This window comes from Musca autumnalis, unplaced genomic scaffold, assembly GCF_047663935.1.
Source record: "Musca autumnalis isolate F117 unplaced genomic scaffold, ASM4766393v1 scaffold_5, whole genome shotgun sequence".
Taxonomy (NCBI): domain Eukaryota; kingdom Metazoa; phylum Arthropoda; class Insecta; order Diptera; family Muscidae; genus Musca; species Musca autumnalis.
The window spans coordinates 55,388,056-55,412,423 of record NW_027412088.1 but is presented as its reverse complement, the minus strand read 5'-3'; the positions used below and the strand labels follow the sequence as shown (position 1 = coordinate 55,412,423).

At 37.2% G+C, this 24,368-nt stretch overlaps 1 protein-coding gene across 3 annotated transcripts in view; it reads left to right on the top strand.

The window, feature by feature from the left end:
- The window catches only part of LOC141405224 (protein qui-1), a 442,299-nt gene that overhangs the window by 209,773 nt on the left and 208,158 nt on the right, over nt 1–24,368 (top strand). The window lies entirely within an intron of this gene.

Genomic DNA, 24,368 nt, shown 5'->3' with positions numbered 1-24,368 from the left:
TGAAACTCATTTCGTCCAAACATACTTGGAGTCCAAAAACATTATTTCGATGATGCACATTCTGCCCGTATGATAGTGTATATGAGTAAAAGTCAAAAAAAATTAGTTTCCATGAAGCCAAGGTTTGCACTATTATAATACGCGAACTATTGCAATTTACCGTAACTATGACTATTGCTGAATCAATTTAAGTGTTTTTGAACAAAGCTCAAAAATTTGGCAAAGAAATTTAATTTGCGTGGAAGTTATGACCGCGTAAATGAATAAAAATAGACAAAAACCCGTTGAAGCAAACGAGGTTTTTTTTACGTTACTATTTGATTGCTGATTAAACCGTTCAAATGACGGACATATGTCCAAAGTAAAAGTAGAAGAATACAAAATGAAGAATACACTTCTAATGTATTACTTTTCAAAATTTCCACCTTTTATGAATGCTGACAATTTGAAGCCGGACTTTAGGTGTTTTTCGTATTTTTAATTTAACTGGAACGCGCATTCGAGTATTTTGTATTACAGTATTTACATTTTGGGTACAGTATTTACAATATTCTTTTGATTGTGCTGGGGCCCCAAGATATTTTAGTTTTTTGACGGTCCGGACCATCCACTAGAACGGCGAAAGCAGCAACTGCAAAAACCGTCAAATGTGCGAAAAATGTTTTTGAAAGTATCGCGTATTTAGTCGCATTTTCTGTGGATCGTTTCCTTGTCAATGAAGAAACTGATACATCACTCGCGGTTTTGCGAAAACAGTTTCAATTTTAGTGGCATGGGAGCTGAATCCGATTTATCCCAAAAATAGCGTGTGATGCTACATCCACGGTACTTGATGGATTTGATCGAAATAGGATAGGAAATACATCGATCTATTTTTCCACGGTTGGTAGTAAAATCGGATGCGCATAAAAAGTGTATGCACTTTGTCCAAATTATAAGCGTTATACATATTGTTGACCACTAAACTGCAGACGACGCTACATCTTAGCGGCCAAAGTAAATCCTGGCAAATGTGTACAAATTAAAAGAGAAGAATTCGCCGTATTGATAAACCGCATGCACATAAAGCGATTTTGAGGATTTCGCGTTTTTATTTGAAGATTATACCCCATCCAAAGGAACCCAACATTTATTTGAACGTTACCCATATCTTCCGCTAGATGTTAGCGTGTACTCGAGAAGTGATTACAATAAAAAACGTGATTTTTTGCGTGAAATTTAACTGAAATAGAAGAATAACTCCGACCTAATTTTCTTAAATTTTTTTCAACTAACTCACAAAAAAACTTGAAAAATATTTGCTCTTACAACAATTTTATAACTTCCCTCAATATATATTTTTTTGTTTTTTCTAAAATGTGCAAAACGCTAAACAGATTTATATATTTTTGGTTCCATTTGTACAAACATATTTTTAAAATATTTTTCCGATGCATAAGCAGCTTAAATTTTATTAAAACAAGTTGCAAGCAAGCAATTTTTTAATTCTTTCTAAATTTCCGCGAAAATCGTTTTACCTTTTTCACTAATGTTATGGGACCTCAGTAATCATATAGTACGTAGGAAGCCCTTAATTTACAATGTTTCGCAATATAATGAGTGGCGTTGTTTTAAGATTTATTTCTTATTATCAGAATTGAAACCGCCATAACTTTTGCGCGCAACAACCAAAATTAGTATTTGAGAATAGGATTTTTTTCCCAATCTATGTACCAAAAATCTTTCATGTAGCTTACATTTTTTTTTTTAATTTTTTTTATGGAAAACTAAGACATTTTAATTTTTCCTCATATACCCTCCTTAGCATAAATGCTGAGGGTAGAAAAACACAAAATATTAATTTTGACCTTAATTTCCTCTGCAACTACTATTCCGAAACTATGAAATTATCTCTATTAGTTTAAAGGTTACAGAGTTGTGACCAGGAAAAAACGATTCTGAAGCACTGTGCGCCGTTCAGAAATTAATATGACAAAAATATATCACTTTTCATTTGGGGAAATTAATTTTTTTATATTACTGTATTTAGTTAACATTTTTGTTCACTGTTTCCGTTATCGATCCAAACACACACAGACACACTCGACTACACATACAAAACGAAAACAACATTGTAATATTTTGAGTGGAAAACTTTTATGACAAAATCAAAATCACAAACAATGGTCACAAATCTGCAATTTTATTTAGTGCAACAGAATTCTATAGATGTGCAATAGTCACAACAACATCAATAACAACAACTATTACTACAACAATATTTATAACAAACAATCTACAAAACAAGGACAAGTTATTATTTCGCTACCATTTCTATTTCCCTCCCATTCCTGGTCACACCACCATTAACCAGACATCATCAAATAAATAGAAAAATTTCAACAAAAAAAAAATAGTAGAAGAACATCAACAACAATCAGCCTGGTAGGGATCAGTTGACATATCAAATTTTATTTGCCTTCTCTCCTCACACTTCTTCTGCCGAGAGTTTTTTGTTACTCGGCAAATGCAATTCATGTCATTGATATGAATTCGAATGAAACTTTGTTTGATGTTTTGTCAGAAGTTTGAAGTTTTTCTGATAGTTTTATTTTATTTTTTTCTTTTTTTGGTTGCTGAGAGGACACTAAAAATTCCAACTACAACAGCAGCAAAAAACAACAACAACAACAAGAAATAGACCACAGAACAATCCACTCCAAAATCGGATTTGAAGAGACACATATACTGTTAAAGTTTTTTAAAGAGGATTTTGGAAGTTTTTTCTATGGATTTTTATTGTTGTGATTTATTCTTGTAAAACTTTAGAAAATAAAATCCGATAAACATTTTGTTGCAAAATGGGTTTTTGTACATTTGTAGTTGACATTTTGTGATTTTTGTTGTGCTTTTGTATATTAAAGATTCAGAAGATTTAACTTTTTGCAATATGAGAATGGGAAGACATTCAGAAGTTGTTAACTACCATAAAATTATTGATTGCAAGGTCAAGATAGGTTCCAGTTCAATGGACGACAACATGTACATGGCATTATCGCTGTATACTATGAGACAAATTTTGGCAGATTCTCTTTCGACCTTTGTAAATACATACTCGTATACCGGGCTCTACTTTTAATGATCGACCTGTGATGTCTTGTGTTACCTATCCCAGCACGATGTTAAGGAAATTAAAAAAACCGTATCCTACTCCGCAACCTCTTTGGTATTAATTTCATCTTACAAACCCGAATTAGTTTTGCTCGAATTCCACATTCAGACATGTATAGTTATTCCAATGAGCGTATAACGCTGCCGCAAAGAGGGTTATAGTTGCAAACATACGATATGGGTCTCCTTCATTGATATGACGCAATAATTTCATTAACTATCTCCTTTCGTGTTTGTACCACCCGTTGAGCTAATATGAATCAGGGTGCACTAATAGATATGAGAGAAGGCTCCCTTGTCCATTAGTGGATTTTTGTGGGAATGTGTGTATCTAAATAATTGGCAACGGAAGATAGGATGCTCAAGATGTGCATCTAGAACAGCTCCGCTGGAAAACCGAAGTCTATTGTGGCCTTATTATACTCCAGCAAGATATTCTTCTAAACGAAGACCCTTTGGAGGACCACAACGTCTATTCAAAGATACTCCACAAGGTGTTCCTCATAGAAGACCGAAAGTTCTTTTTATAAGAGAACACTAGTTCTTCTCATAGAAGATCCCAAGTTCTTCTCATAGAAGACCCCAAGGTCTTCTCGTAGAAGACCCCAAGGTCTTCTCATAGAAGAAAACGTCTCCCATAGAAGTCCAGAACGTCTTGTCATAGAAGTACAAAAGGTCATCATAGATGACGCTACGGTTTCCTCATAGATGACCCCAAGGTCTTCCCATAGTGGACTCCGATGTCTTCTTATAGAAGACTACAAAGACTTCTCATAGAAGACCGAAGGTCTTTTCATAGAAGACCCCAAATTAATTTTACAGAAGACACCAAGGTCTTCTCATAGAAGACCCTAGGGTTTTCTTATGGAAGACCCCTAAGACTTCTCATAGAAGACCCCAAGGTCTTCTCATAGAAAACCCCAAATTCTTTTTACAGAAGACCCCAAGGGCCTATTCCTTTTTTTTGAAGACCTCAAGGTCTCCTCATAGTGGACCCCAAGGTCTTCTCATAGAAGATCCATAGGTCTTCTCATAGAAGACCCCAAAGTCTTCTCATAGAAGAGCCCGATGTCTTCTCATAGAAGACCCCATGGTCTTCTCATAGAAGACCCCAAAGACTTCTCATAGAAGACCCCAAAGTCTTCTCATAGAAAACCCCAAATTCCTTTTAGAGAAGACCCCAAGGGCCTATTCCTTTTTTTTTTTTTTTTTTGAAGACCTCAAGGTTTCCTCATAGTGGACCCCAAAGCCTTCTCATAGAAGGTCCCAAGGTCTTCTCATTTTTTTTTGTTTTTGAAGACCCCAAGGTCTTCTCATAGAAGACCCCAAGGTCTTCTTATAAAAGACCCCAAGATATTCTAATAGGAGACCCCAAGGCATTTTCATATAAGTCCACAAAGTCTTTTCATAGAAGTCCACACGATCTTCTCATAGATGACGCTACGGTCTTCTTATAGAAGACCCCAAGGTCTTCTCATAGAAGATCTCAAGGCCTTCTCATAGAAGACCCTAAGGTCTGCTCAAAGAAGACCCCAAAGTCTTCTCTTCCTATAGAAGACCCCAAGGTCGTCTCATAGAAGACCCCATGTTTTTCTCATTGAAGACTTCAAGGACTTTTCATAGAAGACCCCAAGGTCATCTCATAGAAGACCCCAAGGTCTTCTCATAGAAGACCCCAAGGAGTCCTTATAGAAGACCCCAAGGTCTTCTCATAGAAGACCCCATGGTCTTCTCATAGAAGACCCCATGGACTTCTCATAGAAGACCCCACAGACTTCTCATAGAAGACCCCAAAGTCTTCGTATAGAAGACCCCAAGGCATTTTCATTGAAGTCCACAAGGTTTTCTCATAGATGACGCTACTGTCTTCATATAGAAGACACCATGGTCTTCTCATAGAAGACCCCAAGGTCTTCTCATAGAAGACCCTATGTCTTCTCATAGATGATGGCCCCAAGGTCTTCCCATAAAAGACCCCAAGGTCTTCTCATAGAAGACCCCAGGGGTTTCTTATAAATAGAATACCGCAAGGTCTTCTTAAAGATAACCTCAAGGTCTTCTTTTCCTTTTTTTTGAAGACCCCAAAGTCTGCTGATAGCAGACCCCAAGGCATTTTGTAGAAGTCCACAAGGTCCTCTCATAGAAGTCCACAAGGTCTCCTCATAGAAGTCCACAAGGCCTTCTCATAGACGACGCTACAATCTTCTTATAGAAGGCCCCAAGGTCTTCTCATGGAAGTCCTCAAGGTCTTCTCATAGAAGTCCACAAGGTGTTCTCATAGATGACGCTACGGTCTTCATATAGAAGACCCCAAGGTCTTCTCATAGAAGACCCCAAGGTCATCTCATAGAAGACCCCAAGGTCATCTCATAAAAGACCCCAAGGTCTTCTCATAGATGACCCCTAAGTCTTTTCATAGAAGGACCCAAGGTCCTCTCATAGAAGACCCCAAGGTCTTCTTATAGAAAACCCCAAAGTCTTCTTATAGAAAATCCCAAAGTCTTCGTATAGCAAACCCCATTGCCTTCTTATCGAAGACCTCAAGGTCTTCTCATAGAAGACTCCAAGGTCTTCTCATAGAAGACTCCAAGGTCTTCTCATAGAAGACTCCAAGGTCTTCTCATAAAATACCCCAAGGTCTTCTCTTAGATGACCTCAAGGTCTTCTTATAGGTGACCCCTAAGTCTTCTCATAGAAGGACCCAAGGTAATCTCATAGAAGGACCCAAAGTCCTCTCATAAAAGACCCCAAGGTCTTCTCATAGAAGACCTCATGGTCTTCTCATAGAAGACGTCATGGTCTTCTCATAGAAGACGTCATGGTCTTCTCATAGAAGACGTCATGGTCTTCTCATAGAAGACCCCAAGGACTTCTCATAGAAGACCCCGAGGTCTTTCCATAGAAGACATCATAGTCTTTTCATTGAAGACCCAAAGGTCTTCTCATAGAAGAACCCAAAGTCTTTTCATTGAAGACCCAAAGGTCTTCTCATAGAAGACCCCAAGGTCTACTCCTAGAAGAGCCCAAGGTCTTCTTATAGGAGACCCCAAGACCTTCTCATAGAAGACCCCAAGGTCTTCTTATAGAAGACCCCAAGGTCTTCTCATAGAAGTCCCCGATGTCTTCTCATAGAAGACCCCATGGTCTTCTCATAGAAGGCCCCACAAGGTCTTCACGTAGAAGACCCCAAGGTCTTCTCATAGAAGACCACAAGGTCTTCACGTAGAAGACCCCAAGGGCCTTTTCCTTTTTTTTTTTTTTTTTTTTTTTGAAGACACAAAGTTTTTCTCATAGAAGATCACAAGGTCTTCTAATAGTAGACCCCAAGGCATTTTCATAGAAGTCCACAAGGTCTTCTCATAGATGACGCTACGGTCTTCTTATAGAAAAACCCAGGTCTTCTCATAAAATACCCCTAGGTCTTTTCATAAAAGACCACTAGGTCTTCTCATAGAAGGCCCCAAGGTCTTCTCATAGAAGACCACAAGCTCTTCTTATAGAAGACCCCAAGGTCTTCTCATAGTATACCCCTATCTCTTCTCATAGAAGACCCCAAGGGCCTTTTCCTTTTTTTTTTTGTTTTTGAAGACCCCAAGGTCTTCTCATAGAAGATCCCAAGGTTTTCTAATAGGAGACCCCAATGTCTTTTAATAGGAGACCCCAAGGCATTTTCCACAAGGTCTTCTCATAGAAGACCACAAGGTCTTCTCATAGATGACGCTACGGTCTTCTTATAGAAGGCCCCTAGGTCTTCTCATAAAAGACCCCTAGGTCTTCTCATAAAAGACCCCTAGGCCTTCTCATAAAAGACCCCAAGGTCTTCTCATAGAAGGTCCCAAGTTCTTCTCATAGAAGACCCCAAGGTCTTCTTATAGAAGAGCCCCAGGTCTTCTCATAGAAGACGCCAAGGTGTTCTCGAAGAAGACCCCTAAGTCTTCTCATAGATTACGCTACGGTCTTCTTATAGAACACCCCAAGGTCTTCTCATATAAGACCCCAAGGTGTTCTTGTAGAAGACCCCCAGGTCTTTACATAGAAGACCCCAAGGTCTTCTCATAGAAGACCGCATGGTCTTCTCATAAATGACCCCTAGGTCTTCTCATAGAAGGCCCCAAGGTCTTCTCAAAGTAGACCCCAAGGTCTTCTTATAGAAGACCCCAAGAGTGTATATAAACTCTTTATCCTACAGGCTGAGGGTATATGCAAGATAAATCCATAATTTTTGTAATTTTAAATCCAATTTGCAACCTTGTTCATTTCGTATGTAACATAACTTTTAATGATGCTTCTATGAATTTATCATATGTTTGGAATCACATTCCATTTGTCCTCCACTCTGTATCTTTCATTATACCCGATGGCCAATTAAAAATAATTAATTCAATTTTGAGAATGTATCAATGAAAACATTTTATATTCCATCCCAAAAACAAAAATGTGTGTAAATTATGTATTTATGGGACAAACAAATGACTATTGGCTCAGTAATAACAACAACACCATCATAATCTACATCATTGAAAATTCATTGGGGAGAGTAATTTAGAAACAATGTTGGGAGATATTTTCACACAGCAACATAAATCATGCAAATCATGATTGTCAGATATACTTACATATGTCTGTATGTACTTCCATGAAATGTATATTGGACATACTTTTGACACACACACACAGAGAAACACATTACTTGGTGCCAAAAAAATTTTTAATTTACAAATTTGCCATTACACATAAAATGTGTATTTCGCAGATTTTGTAAATTCATAATTTCAATTTTTAATTGGAAATAATACGTGTATAAGTGGAGAATGTTCATTCAATTTTTCTGTGAAATTTCCGATTCGGATTAATAATAGAGCAATAGGGAATACGAATTACTTAAATCAATTTAAAATTTTTACACATAAATATCAAATGGCTTTCGTTGGTAATGGCATCAGTTGAGAACTGCCAACTTTGGTTTCTATGGAAAGAAAATTTAACCACGCCCACTTTTTTCAATTTAAATTTTTTCTACAAAACTACTGAACCGATTTTTCTTAAATTGTCAGGGCATGTACAGGGATGGCCACCAGTTAACAAAGGATGCATGTTTTGTTGAATTTTGAAGGGCCCTATTTTTTAAATTCTATATCTTTATAAATAAAAATTAAATGTCTTTCGTTGGTTATTGCATCAGTTTAGAACGGCTGGACGGATTTGAATAATTATTTTTTTTTTTGAAATGTTCGTCGTAAACCAACTAAGTTTTTTATGGGCAAACCTAGAAACCAAGTGGACTGTATTTTTTCAGTGGATATGATTCGTATTTCAAGGATAACAAATGAAATTACTATGCAATTTTGTACTAAAAGGAACCAAAGCCATTTCCGGTGGTCTGATTAACACGATTACTCCCGAAGGGAGGAATTTCTTTTGTACAAACTTTCTACATCGTAATATATCTTCCAAACTTGGATCAAGTTCAAAGATCCCAGAATCAATTCGGAATTTTCCTTTTAGTCGTGATCACAGACCAGTCCATACTACCTAACTGGCCAGCAGCCAAAAATAATTTATTTAAGGATATGATTTGGCCGAAATTTGGCAAACTTTTCTTCCAAAGGCAGATCAAACTTTTAGAAGGTCTACTTCGTCCATCTTCGTCCAGAAAATGTCAACATACACATTTACCCATAAATTCATTATAAGATCATCTGAAACCCAAGAGGAGTATTTTTTATGAAGAAAACATCTTAAATGGGGTCTTCTGTAGATAGAAGACCTATAAATGGGGTCTTCTGTAGGTAGCATACCTCCTAACGCGGTCTTCTGTAGTAAGACGGTCTCGTAAAGGGGTCTGCAATACGTGGAAGACCCTCGTTAAGGGGTCGAGTTAGAAAAACTCCTCAAGAGGTCTCCTATACAGATTTCCCAATGAAGTCTTCTATAAGTGAAAGATCTCCTTAAGAGGTCTTCTTCAGATAGAAACAATCGTAAGATGTATATATTCTCTCCTATAAGAAAAATATCTCCTAAAGGGGGCATCTATAGAAAGAAGTCCTATTGAAGAGGTTTTCTGCATAAAGAAGTTTTCCTATATGCGTCTTCTGTAAATAGAAGTCCTCCTAAAGGGGTCTTCTACAGTTAGAAATCCTCCTAAAGGTGTCTTATATAGATAGAAAGTCCATAAGGAGGTTGTGTGTAGACAGAAGTCTTCCTTAAGAAGTCTTCTGTAGATAGAAGACTTCCAAAAAGGGTCTTCAGTAGATAAAATACCTGCTAAAAAGGTCTTCTGAAGATGGAAAACCTCCTAAAGAGGTCTCCTAATGGTGGAAGACCATAGGTAGAAAACATCTTAAAGTGGTCTTCCATCAATAGAATATCTCCTAAAGGGTTCTGCTATAGATTGAATCTTCTCGAAGAGGTCTTCTCTAAATAGAAATTTTCCTAAAGGCATCTTCTCTTTATGGAAAACCTCCTAAAGGAGTATTATATAAATAGAACATCCCGATAGGGGTTTTCTGTAGACAGAAGTCTTCGTAAAGGAGTCTTCTATAGATAAAAGTCCTCCTAAAATTGTCTTATGGAATGCCCTCTAAAGGAGGTCCTCAGTAGATATAAGACCTCCTAAAATGTCCTTTTAAAGATAGAAGTCCTCCTGAAAAGGTTTTCCATAGAACATCTAAAGGGGTTTTCAATAGATATAGGACCTCCTTAAGGGCTCTTCTATAGATAAAAGACCTCCTAACGGGGTTTTATATAAAGAAAATGTCCTAAAGACCACCTAAAGGGGTCTTCTGTAGATAGAAGTTTTACTAAGTTGGTCTTCAGTAAATATAAGACCTTCTAAATGGATCTTCTACAGATAGAAGTCTCCCTAAGGGTCGTCTATAGATAAAAGTCCCCATAAAGGGACTTCTATAGATAGAAGTTCTCTTAAAGGTGTCTTCTATAGATAGAAGTTCTCTTAAAGGTGTGTTCTATAGATACCAGACCTCCAAGAGGAGGTTTAAATAGAGGTATAAATAGAAGTCCTCATGAAATATTCTTCCGTATATAGAAGACCTCCAAAGGGGGTTTTTCGTATATAGAAGACCTCCTAAATTGGTCTTCTGTAAATAGAAGACCGCCCGTATGGGGTCTTTTGTAAATAAAAAACCTCTTAAAGGAGTCTTCTATAGATACAAGTCATCTTGACGAGGTCATCTTCAAATAGAAGACTTCCTAAGAGGTCTTTTATAGAATGAAGACTTTCTAAGTGGTCTTTTGTAAATAGAAGACCTTCTATAGGGGTCTTTCGTTAGTAGAAGACCTGCCAAAGGGTTGTTCTATAGATAGAAGTCCTTTTGAAGAGGTCTTCTGCAAATAGAAATTTTAGTAAAGGGTTCTTCGGTATATAGAAGACCTCCAAAAGTGGTCTTCTATAAATAGAAGTCCTCATAAAGGAACCTTCCATAGATGTTCTATAGAAAACCTCTTCATCTGCAAATAGAAGACTTCCTAAGAGTTCTTTAATAGAAAGAAGACTTCCTAAGCGGTCTTTTGTAAATAGAAGACCTTCTATAGGGGTCTTTTGTTAGTAGAAGACCTCCTAAATGAGCCTTCTATAGATAAAAGTCCTCTTGAAGAGATCTTCTGCAAACAGAAGTTTTCGTAAAGAGTTCTTCCGTATATAGAAGGTGTATCCTATAGATAGAAGACCTCTTCTGTAAATATAAGACCTCCTCTTCAATAAATATAAGACCACCTAAATGGCTCTTCGATAGATAAAATAACTCCTTAATGGGGTTGTTCAGATAGAAGATCTCCGAATGGGCTCTTCTATAGATAGAAGTCTTTCTAAAGGGGTCTCTTTAGATAGGAAACATAGGAAACGAAGGGGTCTTCTGTAAAAAGGAGACCTTCGAAAGGGGTTTTCTGTAAATAGAAGATCTCCGAAACGTGCCGTCTATAGAGGAAAGACCTCCTTAAGGGATCTTCTATAAATAGAGACCTGGTAAAGAAATCTCATAAAGAGGTCTTCTTTATTCGGAAAACGAAGTAATGGGTCTTTTATGCTCATAAGACCTTTTAAAGGGGGGTTCTACAGATAGGATGGAGTCTTCCTAAAGGGGTCGTCAGTAAAATTAAGACCTTCTACGTTGATATTCTATAAATAGAAGTCATCCTAATGGTCTTCTATAGATATAAGTCCTCATAAAGGGACTTTCTTTAGATAGAAGTCCTCATAAAGGTCTCCAATATATAGAAGTTCTCCTAAGGAACACCCCCTATAGGGGCCTTCTGTAGATAAAAGACCTCCTTAAGGGATCTTCTGTATATAGAATATCTGCTAAATGGGTTTTAAATATATATAGAAATCCTCCTTAAGGTTTTTTATAGATAGAAGTCCTTTTAAAGAAGATCTCTTAAAGGGGTCTTCAGTATATATAAGACCTCCTAAAAGGGCCTTCTGTTTGTAGAAGTCCTCCTAAAGGAGGAAGAAGTCTTCTGCAAATAGAAGGTCTTCTATATACAGACGACCTCCTCAAGAGGACATCCATAGATAGGGGTCTTCTGTAAATAGAAGACCTACGAAAGAACTAGTTTATAAATGGAAGGCCTCTTAAAGGGTACTTCAGTATATATAAGACCTCCTAAAGGGGTCTTGAGTAGATATAATACCTCTTAAAAAGGTCTTATGTAAATAAAAGATGAGGTATTCTGTAGTCGGAAGACCACCTAAAGTGATATTCAATAATTAGAGGACCTCCTAAAAGGTCTTCTAAAGAAAGAAGACTTCACAAGGGATATTCTGTTGATAGTAGTCCTCCTAAAAGGGGTTGCTTTAGATAGGAAAGATACTATAGGGGTCTTATATAAATAGCCGACCTCCTCAAGGTGTCATCCATATATATGAGACCTTCTACAGGGTTCTTCTGTATATAGGATATCTCCGAAAGGGATCTTCTGTAAATATGAGACCTCCGAAAGGAGTCGTCTATAGAAAGACCTGCTAAAAAGACCTCATAAAGAGGCATTCTTTATTCAGAAGACCAAGTAAAGGGTATTTTATATTCATAAGACCCTTTAAAGGGGTCTTCTACAGGGGTCCTCAGTAAAATAAAGTCCTTCTAAAGCGGCCTTCTATAAATAGAAGCCCTCCTAATGGTCTTCTATAGATATAAGTCCTCATAAAGGGACCTTCTTTAGATAGAAGTCCTCATAAAGGCCTCCTATATATAGAAGTTCTCCTAAAGAAGACCTCCTAAAGGGGTCTTCTGTAGATAAAAGACCTCCTTAAGGGATCTTATGTATATAGAAGATCTGCTAAATGGGTTTTGAATATATATAGAAATCCTCCTTAAGGTCTTCTATAGATAGAAGTCCTTTTAGAGAAGATCTTCCAAAGTGGTCTTCAGTATATATAAGACCTATTAAAAGGGTCTTCTGTTTATAGAAGTCCTCCTAAAGGAGGAAGAGGTCTTCTGCAAATAGAAGTCCTCGTCAAGAGGTCTTCTGCAAATAGAAGTTTCCCCAAAGGTAGAAATCCTCCTAAAGGGATCTCCTAAAGATATAAGACTACATAAAGGGCTCTCCTATAGATAAAAGACCTGCTTAATGAGTTTTCATAGATAGGGGTGTTCTATAGATAGACGACATCCTTAAGAGGTCATCCGTAGATAGAAGTCACTCTAAAGTGGTCTTCTGTAAACAGAAGATCTCCGAAAGGGGTCTTCTGTAAATAGGAGACATCCGAAAGGGGTTTTCTTTAAATAGAAGACCTCGGAAAATAGTCATCTATAGACGAAAACCTTCTTAAGGAGTCTTCTATAAATAGAGACCTGCTAAAAGACCTCACATAGAGTTCTTCTTTGTTCAGAAGGCCAAGTAAAGGATTTTTATACCCTACACCACTATGTGTGGAGGGTATTATAAGTTGGTTTTGGCCAAAAAGTTTGTAACGCATCGAAATAATGGTCGTAGACCCATACTTATATATACCAAAATGATTTCTCGACGAGCTGAGTCGATCTGGCTATGTGTGTCCGTCCGTCAGTCCGTCCGTCTGTCCGTCTGTCCATCTAAACCTTGTAATCACGCTACAGGTCGCAATTTTGATCGGATCGTCATGAAATTTTGAATGTTGATGGGGGTCCCGGAGGGGAAGAAGCCTATTGATTTTGGTGATGGTCGGATAATATTTAGGGGTAGGAATGGGCAAAAAACTTATGTGGATAAAAAGACAACGTTTTTTTCCAAAGCGAATATCTCAGCTTCTATACGGGGTATACCAAAAGCAAAACCTGACAATAAAAGTAGAAAATATCGCCTTTCTAATGATGTAAAGTAGGTTCTCGTAGGTGATCAAACAACGAATATATCGCAATAGCCGCTAATATAACACAACTTTTCATTTTTGCGATTTTAATAATAATGACGAATATCACAGCTTTCGTTCGGGACCTTCCAAAAGCAAAGTCTTACAATGAAAGTAAACAATCCCATCATTACAATGATGTAAAGCAGGTTGGCGTAGGTATCCAAATAACGGAGATATCGCAATAGTCGGTAATACATCCATTTTTCCTCTTTTTTTGGAAATCACGCTACAGGTCGCAATTTTAATCGGATCGTCACGAAATTTTGGGTGTTATTGGGGGTCCCACAGAGGAAAAAGCCCTTTGATTTTTGATAATGGGCGGATATTATTCAGGGGTCGGAATGTGAAAAAAAATATTTGGAAAAAAGACCAACGTTTTATTTCAAAGTTAATATCTCCCTTCTGTAGGAGGTATATCGAAAGCAAAACCTGGCAAGGAAAGAAGAAAATATCACCTTTACAACGATGTGAAGTAGGTTGTCATAGGTGGTCAAACAACAGAGATATCGCAATAGTCGGTAATTTATCCCTTTTTCCATTTTTGTGCAATCACACTACGAAATTTTGATCGGATCCTCACGAAATTTTGGGAGTTGATGGGGGTCTAACAGAGAGAGAAGCCTATTGATGGTTGGCATACATCCCACTTTTCCATTTTTATTTGGGTTGTACTGTCGATGCACTTTAATGCGTTTCAAAAAAATTGACCTGTGTTAATGAAGACATTCAGAGCAAAGGCGCTAAGCTATCCCAATTTTAATATTTTGAATTTTATTAGTCAAAAGCTTATGAACGGGGGTAGTGGTGTAGGGTATTACATAGTCGGCCCCGACCCGACTATAGCCTTGGCTCACTTGTTTTATATTTATAAAACCTTTTAAAGGGGCCTTCTACTATAGATGACCTCCGAAAGTGGTAATAATTATAAAGAAGACCTCATAAAGGTATCCTTTGTTGATAGGAGACCTTCTAAAGATATAAAGAGGGCTTTTATAGGTAGAAGTATTTCTAAAGAGATCTTCTATAGAAAGAAGACCTGCTAAAGGGGCCTTTTATAGATAGAAGTATTTCTATAGAGGTCTTCTATAGAAAGAAGACCTACTAGAGAGCTCGTGCAGAGGTGGAGAACATCCTAATTCATTCATAGGAAGAATTCTTCCAAAAGGGTATTTTATAGACAGAAGTCCTAAAGTGGTATTCTATAAGTCGAGGACAAGTAGAGGTCTTCCATAGGTGGAAAACATCCTAAGGTGTTCCTTTACAAGTAGAATACCTCCTACAAGGGGTCATCAGGACACAATAAAATGGGTTTGCTTTTTGACTGTCATGAGGTTGTACTAATAAGAAGAGAAGTTTCGGATTTTCTCTTCTAGGTTTCAAAGGAAACATGTTTTTTTCTAATTGTGAGAAAGGAAAGAAAAAACTAGATAGCATCTTATTTTTGAAATGTCTACAGATGAGTTGGAGCAATAGTTTTCCAAGTAGTATTGCATGGTCCCAATTCATATTGCTTCTTTACCATCCCATGTTGTAATGTTATTCCAACGAATTAATATTTCTCGTCACGCTTCAATGTCGCAATATTTCGAATATGACAAATTTCATTCAGAAATAAAATAACGAATACAAACAGTTTCGTATGCATTTTTAACGACCCATTGGCCTTTGTTTTTTTTTTTTTTGTTTTTTTCACATTTAACCTGTCATCAAATAAACCGTCCAGCCATAAACTCTGCACATGAATTTTCAAAAAAATACGTTGAGAGCATAACAGAAAAACATGAACGTTAACGATGAATTTTGTTTTTTTTTATCTGCGATATAAATTTGAATGTATGACCATAATTTTTTTATTTAATAATAATCATAAAAATATATATGTACATATTTTTATGCATGCATTATGAGCGATTGGAGTTGTTTGAATATACATTTTCACAAGGATAGAAAACACAGAACTTTTAAGTAAGGATGAATAAACATCTGCCACACATACACAAAACAATCATTCTCTGTAGACCCCTATGTACCTGTGTTAGTGTTCCGGCTGTAATATAGTTTTAATGCATTTACGTTTTGCTTCCTGTTTTATGTACATCCTGTTGATATGAATATGGGGATGGATGGATGGTTGGATGGATGGCCAAAGTTATGTTTGATTGATTCAGTCCGACATGATGTGATGCTCATGTCCATGTAAGTCAGAGGTCTGCTGTTATGCACACAAACATTTACACATTAAATTCTATTGATTTATTTACATCAATCGTTGTGGTCGATTGAGTCCATCAGCCATAATAAAAATGGCGGTTAGTTGTATTTTTTGTTTGCTGTGAAACAGTAAAAATATTTACAGCCAATGAATGTACGGACAACTGGCACTAACAGCTCTGGCCTGAATCAACAAAATTGAGTTGTAGAAATGTGAGTGCTTGAAAATGGGGTCATGTATTGCAACTACATAGAAGAGTTAACATTGTTTGGAAAAATATTCGAGTTGCAGGTTATATTAAAATTTACGATTTTGAAAAAAATACTTTACACCAATTACCACATATACTTATACATAGGCAACTAGAAAAGTTTCTGGTCTAGGCAATACGTAGTGTTGCCAGTCGCCATTAGACTTTTTTGGAAAGCTTGACAGTTTTTAGCCTTAACGCACTCAGGACAGGACAGGACAGTTTGATATGCGATCATGTGTTGTGTTGTTTACAACGACTTGAAAAAATCATTTTGCAAAACAAAAATGGAATTTACTTGTGAACATTTTCGTCCGATAATTTTTCAAAACTTTCGACGTGGATAATCGCAGCAAGAGTGCATCCATCTTTGTATGTCGATAAAGGGACATCCTATAGGACTATGAAAAACTGGTTTAATGAATTCAATCGTGGCCGATACTTGCTAAAAAAACGAAGGTCGTGGGGTTTGTTCAAGAACGGAGCTTGTACCAGAAAAAATTAAGCAGTGAGTGAACGAAATCAAACGAAAGTTGTTCATGTAAGAAGCACTTCGAAGCAAAGTTTACCTGTTTCTTCAGAAAAAACTGACCGTGTGGCGACTATACGGCTTGAGAAATATAGGACGCTTAATTCTGAGTGGTACAGTATAATTTGTTTCCCTAAAGTCTCCTGAGAAGTTCGAAAAACGATCAAGAGAATACAAATCATTCTGCATAATGACTGTGTGGGATCTCACACATCGATTCAAACCAGCGCCTCTTTGACCGGACAAAACTTGGAATTGATGAGTCATCCGTCGTACAGCCCTGACTGGGGATCCAGTGCTTCATTTAATTCCTGCACATCAAGAAAAAAAGGCGTGGTCAACGATTCTTGTTGCCTGAAGATGCTGTAAAATCGTTCAAAAACCATGTTTTGGAGGTGTCTCAATCGGAGTGGAAAAAATGCTTCGCCAATAGGTTTGAGCGCACGAAAAAGTGAATAAATCAGGCTGGAGACTACTTAAGAAAACAACAAAATCGTTTTTATTGGTAAATATTCGAATTTTCATTGTTAGGCCAGATAGTTATCGTTCAGCCCTCGTATATGTTAAGAAAATGGTTAGGTCCAATTCTCCCGCTTCTTGAGACTTATATGTTTTAGTTGTTCATGGCTGATGGACCGTTGAAACTCACCATTTAAGGAAATTTGTAAATATATTGTTTTTCTTGTTCGAAGGCGCAATCATCGTTGTCTCGAAAATTAATTTTCAAGCCGATGCACTCTATAAATAAAGGACATTTTGGACCACGGGACATTCCTGAATATTTTCCGGAAATTGTATGAAATTAGTGGGTGTGGTCAATGGTTTTCCATATATAACATATTTAAAAAGTGGGCGTGGTCCGGTAATTTGGCTCCAAATATGTACGCAGTATACACACAACTCCATTGTCTCCCAAAATGTATGCTGAAACTGATATAATCATAGGTTTGGCTTATACATATAGGGTTTACAAGAAAGGCGTGGGGAAGGTACCCCACCTTCTCCGAAATTCATGAAATATACGCATCAACGGCAAATCGTGAGCTTTTGCTGCAAATTTCGTAGAATTTGGTTCAGTAGTATTGGAGATATAACATATTTAAAAAAGCAGGCGTAGTCCGGTCTGTAGGCCCCAAAGAAGTATCTGGATGGTAGATTTGTTCGTAATATTTGCAGATATAGCGTTTTTAATAATTATCGCAGTAGTATTGGAGATATAACATATTAAAAAAAAACAGGCGTAGTCGGGTCTTTAGGCCCCAAAGAAGTACCTGGATGGTAGATTAGTTCGTAATATTTGCAGATATAGCGTTTTTATAATTATCGCATAGAGGAGGTACCGCGCCCCTTTTAGAATTCAATAAAAATCCCTGTACATTCCCTGACAATATCAAGAAAATCGGTTCAGTAGTTTTGTAGATTAAACATATTTTAAAAAGTGGGTGTGGTAAATTTTTTGGTTTCCACAATTGTCTCGCAAATTAATTTCCGAACCGATTCATTCGTAATTCTTGTAAATAGAGGAAGTGCCAGCCCCTTCCGGAATTCCGGACCATCTATGTACATTCCTTGACAATTTCAGAAAAATCGGCTCAGTAGTTTTTGTACAAATAATAAAAATAGCAAATTGAAAAAAGTGAGTTTATGGGAGGTACCGGATGGAGTAGACAAATATAGTCCATATTTGAACCTGATTTATATCCAGTAGATAATTTAGGATGTGTAAAGTATGGACCGATTCGGCCACTCCCTTCAAGAGTTACCGTATGAACAAATTTTCCGAACATTTTTGAACTTTTCTGGGGGAGGTACCTGAAGAAGTGGACCGAAGTGGTTCATCTTCAAACTTAAACTATGTTTGGACAAAATATTACTAAGGCAAACTTTTGGACCGAATCGGCAGCTCCGTTCGAGAGATATCTTGCGCTCCAACCACCTCACACGGTGTCATAGAGGTTTTTTGCAACTTTCAGGCTATTTTCTCAGGAAGTATGGACTTGCCCCTAATGAAACTTGTACCGCCGTATGGAGAGCAGTGAATACAAGTTGCAAAAACAAAAATCAAAGCGATTCGAGAGATGGTCCTAAACTGAACTTTTCCGAAATTTTGTGTGGGAGGTACCCGAAGGAGTGGACCGATTGAGTCTATATTGAAACATTATCTAAGTCTGTAACACATTTTACGATGGGCAAAGTATGGACCAAATCGGTTAATCCCTTCAAGAGTTATCGTGCGCACAAATTTTCCGAACATTTTCGATGTTTTGTGGGGGAGGTACCGGAAGGAGTGGACCGATATAGCCCATCTTCGAACTTAAACTAAGTTTGGGCAAAATATTACGAAAGCCAAAATTTGATAGAATAGATAGAATTGGCGTAGTTGGATGAATTTTGGTACAAGTACTTATTGTTGGCTGAAGTTTGAGGTGCAGGGTTCCTAGTTTACAAAAAACGTTTCTCATAAAAATTATGAACATAAGTCTACGTTTGATATTGACCCTAGATTTTCGGTATTTTAAAGATTTTCCCTATGTTTCTAGACAAAATTGGCTGAATTTTTACATTGAGACAAAAAAACTTTTCTTATAAAAATGATGGCATAAGTCGACGTTTTGATATAGTCCCCGTAGAACGTTACCTCTCGATAGTTTGGCATTAAAATCGCCTAAAATAATTTTAATGCCATAGACAGGACAACGGTCATATGTTTATTCTAAGCGCTCGAAAAATATGCCTTTGATAGGTTCGCCCTTGTCTTCAGTGGGAGCATGAGCGCAAATAGAGCTGTTGTTGAAAAGTGTAGATTTTATCCGAATTGTAGCAAGACTTTTATTCACTGGGGTGATGAAGCTGGAGACCAGATGTTTTAACTGCCGACTAACTAGAAATCCGCAGGCAAACGTAGGTGTTGTTGTGACACCTCTCCCAATCCATCGTATTTTCTGTATGGCAGAATTATCGGCTTTTTACTTCACAAGTACATCTTCCAGTGCGTAAGCTGCACTTTCTCTATAAGAAGTGCGAAAATTTCCGGCTGTAGATATTTGTTATACCCTCAGCCTTTAGGATAAAGAGGGTATAATGGCTTTAGACCCCATATTTGTTTGGACTAAACCCGTTTCATTTAGAGTCGGTTTACAGGTACAGGTAACCATAAAAGTTCCAAACTTTTCGCAAAAATAGTCCACACGATATCTCCCGAAGGAAGTAACCAATTTAATTTATACTTTGACCATCGTCGTATACATACCACACATAGATCAGATTCGGATATGGACTATATCGAAAATGGTGCACGTCCAAACCAGGGTTTAGGAGTCGAGGTATTTTTGGCTCTATGAGGTTCTTTTGGCGTTCTCAATTGGGGCTTTCATTCCGAAAAGGAATTTTTGAACCCCCAGATCTTGACTTCTCCATTTTGTGTCACAGGGCATTCAGTAAGATTTCTCATAGAGACCACAATGTCTTTAATAGAAGACAAGGATGATTTCTCAAAAACACAAGATGAGAATACCAATAGACCTTTGTGAGAAGACCAGTAAGACTTCTGACGAAACAGGTTACTTTTGTTTGCAAAAATGTAAAGAATCAATTGGAATAGACTACACTTCAGAGGATAGTAAATATCCTGTGAATTGTCCTTTAATTTAGTATAATATACTGTGGAAAAAATTTCGCCCGGAGTCGAAGATCCTTTGGAAATATATTCCGATGCTGTTCGTTGTGGTCCTGTGGCAGCGATATTATGTTTTCCATGGACAAGTCCATGCTTCCGGCAATACTGGTCCAAAAGTTATACGATGACCCACTGAAATTACTAGTGGGCGCGATATCTATCGAAAAGATATGACTCCCAAAATAAGATCCACATCCATAATGGAATATGTCGATCCATTTCTTTAAGTATCTCCTCTTCAACATTTTTGAAATTTAATCCCAAACCACATTTCTCTTGGCAAGTTTAAATGTCCAAAAAGGACCAAAAATTCTGAAAATACCCTAAATACATGCGATCTGAGGCAGAGGGTATATCTCTGTCGGCAAAGCCGACTCACACATTTTTATACCCTCAGCCTTAAGGCTAAAGAGGGTATTTACACTTTGATACGACCAAAAATGTGCCTCATCGAAATAATGGTTTTAGACCCCAAGTATGGTTGTACGATATCCGTTTCAGACAATTTTGAGTAGATCTAGCAATGTCCGTCCGTCTGTCTGTTTGTCTGTCTGTCCGTCTGTCTGTCTGGCAGGCTGGTACGCACGATAACTCTCGAACGGATCAATCGATTCCATTCAAATTGTGGGTATCGAAATATTTTGTCCAGATTCGATTTAAGTTCGAAGATGGGCTATATAGGTACGGTGACCAACCGTACTCTATTATAGAGGACAGTACTCTATTTTAGGTGTCCGTACTCTATATTTTCAACGTACTCTATTTGTCCTCTATTTTCATCATATGTACTCTATGTCCTCTATTTTTGATTTGTTTTACAAATACATGTGAGTACAAAGGTAATACAATGAAATCCGAGAAACCTAGGCAGAAATTTAACCAAATATTGTCGTTATTGAAATGAAATCAGTCGTTTCAAATCACTGTTTATTGATTTAAACACTTCTGCACGTGATCAAACCAATTGTTCAAACACTTTTTCTACTCCTATTGAAACACCTCAAAAACGTTGTGCTTGAACGTGTCAACAGCATGTTCTGTCGATTGCTGTTTTGTTTTGGGCTTATACTCGTCGTATAAGGCTTATACAGCGATCGTATTTTTTTTGTTTCTCTTGGACGTATAAAGTTTGCCGTAAAATATATTGAGTGTTTGGTAGAGAGCGGGAAGAATAGAGCTTCCCTACAATCAATTTCGCAAAAACTCAATTTACGTTACGGCAAACTCCGACTTCGGAGTCGACTCCGAGGATAATTTCTAATAGCACTCAATATGAATAAAATATACACAAGTTTCCAACTTTTTCCTATATGTTGGCCTTTTTCTGAGGTGTTCCTTGAAAAGAACATTTGTCACAACTATAAAACTTCTTTTTTAAAACTTCTACGATTATATGCTCTGTTCCAGAACCTGCAAGAAGCTACTATTTTTTACTACGATAACATTTTTTCCCTTTATGTTATCGGAAAAAATAGTAAAAATTAGTAGATTCTTGCAGTACAGGAACAGACCAATAATAAAAATACAAGATCGTCGAAATTTGAAACTCTGGGTAACAGGTTCTGAAGTGGGCAGGCTTTCGCTCGGGAATATGAGCAATTGGAGATCATTATCTTCTTTTAATATCACTGATCATATTCTAAATCAAGAATGTGTGGGATCTAAAACAAATATTCCAAAATATTTATACATTTCTTATCGAATATTGAGAAATCGACCCAGCTTGCAAATTCACGCTAAAGTTGAAACTCTAATTCGATTATCATGGAATTTTAAGTTTGCTTTAGAGTATTAATTGGACCAAAAGAGTTCTTGAAATGCATTTTTGATAAATGTAGAAAAAAATTGTTGCACGGAGTTGGAGCCAATTTTTTTTTCGACTCAGTCTCCTACTACAGCATAATTGCTCGACTCCAACTCAGACTACGAAACCCTATTGACTAATAACTATAGGATGTTGTTTCATCGCGTCGTCCTCACGTAGAACATTGTGAAAAATGGTCGGATGATAATGTTCACAAGTAAACTCCAAATTTTTTGCAAATTAATTCTTGAAGTCCTGTAAAAAATGCAATACGTGCTACGTCAAACCGTACTGAGTACGTTTATGCAGAAAATGTTAAGCTTTTCAGTGGAAATGGTAAATGCCGCCTGAGATTGTTGTCTAGCCCAGAAAATTATGTAGTAGCCCTCGTATATGTACTCTACTTTCATCCAAAAATATTGGTCACCGTATATATAGGTCCACTCCTTCAGGTACCTCCCCCACAAATGTTCAAAAATTGTCGCAAAACTTGTGCGCACGATAACTCTTGTAGGGAATAACCGATTTGGTCCATACTTTGCACATCGTGTAATTTCTACCAAACTTAGATGAGGTTCCAATATGGACTCAATCGGTCCACTCCCTCGGGTACCTCCCACACAAAATTTCGGAAAAGTTCAGTTTAGGACCTGGTCTCGAATCGCTTTGATTTTTGTTTACGCAAGTTGTATTCGCTGTCCTCTTTACGACGCTGTAAGTTTCATTAGGGGCAAGTCCATACTTCCTGAGAAAATAGCCTGAAAGTTACAAAAACCCCTATGACACCGTGTGTAGTGGTTGGAGCGCAAGATAACTCTCGAACGGATCTGCCGATTCGGTTTAAAATTTGGCTTCCGTAATATTTTGTCCAAACTTAGTTCAAGTTCTAAGATGGATTATATCGGTCCACTCCTTCCGGTACCTCCCCCACAAAAGTTCGAAAATGTTCGGAAAATTTGTGCGTACGATAACTCTTGAAGGGAGTACCCAATTTGGTCCATACTTTGCACATTATGAAATTTCTACCAGACTTAGATGAGGTTCCAATATGGACTCAATCAGTAAACTCCTTCGAGTACCTCTCACACAAAATTTCGGAAAAGTTCAGTTTAGGACCTGCTCTGGAATCGCCTTTGTTTTTGTTGTAACATCTTGTATTCACTGTCCCCTATACGAAGGTACAAGTTTCCTCAAGGGCAAGTCCATACTTCCTGAAAAAATAGCCTGAAAGTTAAAAACAAACTCTATGACGGAAGCGCAAGATAATTCTCGAACGGAAATGCCGATACCGGCCAAAATTTGGCCTTCGTAATATTGTTTCCAAACTTACTTTAAGTTCGTAGATAAGCCATATCGGTCCACTCCTTCAGGTACCTACCCCACAAAAGGTCACAAATATTCGGAAAAATTGTGCGCACGATAACTCTTGATGGGAGTGACCGATTTGGTCCATACTTTACACATTCTCATAATATCTACCAGATATAGATCAGGTTCGAATATGGACTATATTTGTCCACTCCATCCCGTACCTCCCACACAAAACTTTGGATAAGTTCACTTTAAGATCTGCTATTGAATCACTTTGATTTTTGTTGAAGCAACTTACATTCGCTGCCTCAATTACGATGGTAAAAGTTGTTTCAGGGGCAAGTCCATACTTCTTGAGAAAACAGCCCGATAGGTGTAAAAACCCCTTATGGCACCCCCATGGTCTATGTCGGTCCATTCCTTTAAGTACGTTTTCCGCAAAATTTTTGAACTTTAATCCTAGTCAACATTTTTGTCGGTTCATACGACCAAAATTTTGAAACCCCCTAAATACATAAGTTTTTTTTGTGAAAAAAGTGTTTCAATTTGCACAGGCTGAGGGTATATCTCTGTCGGCAAAGCCGACTGATACTTTTCTACTTGTTTACATGTTTATTGTTTTATCAGCTATTTAATAAAAAATAGAAAAAAAAACAAATCTGAAAATATACTGAAATGTTTTGATAATGAGCAGCATCGCCTCATCAAAAAGTGTACGATTGCACTCAAAAATTCCCATATACTTTACTCTATATTCCATTATTACTGTTTTATTTATCACATCCGAAAAACTCTTAAAAATCGTCTACTGTATCCTTTAGTTCATCTTAAAAATTTTAAAAAATGCACCATAGGTCCTAACCGTAGGTCCTCTAAAAATCTTTAAAAATATCCAAGCAAACTATCTGCTTTGTGTACTCTTAAAAATCTTTAGAAAATCTGAAATCCATCATCTTAAAAATCTTTAAAAATTCCACGGTTATAATCTCTTTAAGGTCCTCCTAAATATCATTATTTTTGGTCATCTAAAAATTATTTAAGAACGCAACAAGAAATGTACAGTTATTGTCCTCAGAAAATAAATATCA